We start from the raw sequence: 1,248 nt of genomic DNA, 5'->3' as shown, positions 1-1,248 counted from the left end.
GTTTGCACTCTTCTTGGATGATACCCTTGATATTCTCCTACAACTTATCTGGTCTTTACTGAAGTTTTTAATCTTTTCTCTTCTGTAGCAAGCATGTCAGGTCTTCACTATCAGCAAACAAGTTTGTGTCATCTGCATAATGCGGGTCATTGATAAATCTTCCTCTGATCCTCATGCCATGTTCTTCTTCACAGTCCAGCTCCTCAAATGATTTGCTTAGTGTACAGATTGATAGGTATGGAGAGAGAAAACAACCTGATACGTACCTTCTCTGATATTAAACCATGCAGTGTTCCCTACTTTTGTTTGGAGAACAATTTCTTGCTCAAGGTTAAGGTTAGTATAAGCACAATTAAGTGTCCAGAGATTCTCATTCTTCTCAAAGAGAGTACATGCTTGTTTACTTATTGTTTGTTCTTGTTAGTACAATACTTGTCTGTCAGTTTGCTGTACTAGAGTAACTTGTAGGTTTCTGTGATGTTGGAAGCTATGCACCTGACATTTCAAATGACCAATGTGTCACCCATGGTGGACAGGTTTTAGCAGAGCTCCTACTTTAAGACAGATTAGGAAATAGAATTAGCTATCCACTTCTGAAAGAACAGGCCTCTGTAAACCCAATGAACAATAGAGGAAAATATTATTAGAGGTGGAGCACAGACTGGAATTCATTCAAAATAAAGAGAAGCAGCTGCAAGCACCCTTTAATTGATGGGAATGTGGAATGTTCAAATGTAGGAAAACTAGAAGTTGTAAAAAAAAGTGAAATGCTTGAGGATCAACATTCTAGCCATTAGTGAACTGAGATGCACTGGCATGGGCCATTTTGAATCAGATAATTATGCTGGGAATGAAATAACCGAGGAAGAATGATGTGAAAACCACAATTTCAATGTCTATCCTAAAGTACAATGTTGTCAGTGATAGGATAGTATCCATACACATACATAGAAGACCTATTAATACGACTATTTCCCAAATATATGCACTAACAACTAACATAAAATAGATTAAGGAACTCTACCAACTTTTGCAATCCAAAATTGACTAAACATGCATTAATTAATCAATGTATTGGTGATTTGAACACAAAAATTATAATCAATGAGGAAAAATAATAGAAAATATAGTCTGTGTTTGGATATAGAATGGCTGAAATCTATACACTCAATGATTGTAAAAATCAGTTGATATGAAAGACCTTTTTTAAAAAATTTAGGTTGTTTATTTTTCATTTCAATGAACATC

The sequence above is a fragment of the Elephantulus edwardii genome, unplaced genomic scaffold (genome assembly GCF_000299155.1).
Source record: "Elephantulus edwardii isolate Elephantulus edwardi_28Jun2011 unplaced genomic scaffold, EleEdw1.0 scaffold00007, whole genome shotgun sequence".
Classification (NCBI taxonomy): domain Eukaryota; kingdom Metazoa; phylum Chordata; class Mammalia; order Macroscelidea; family Macroscelididae; genus Elephantulus; species Elephantulus edwardii.
This window is presented reverse-complemented; position numbering follows the sequence as displayed.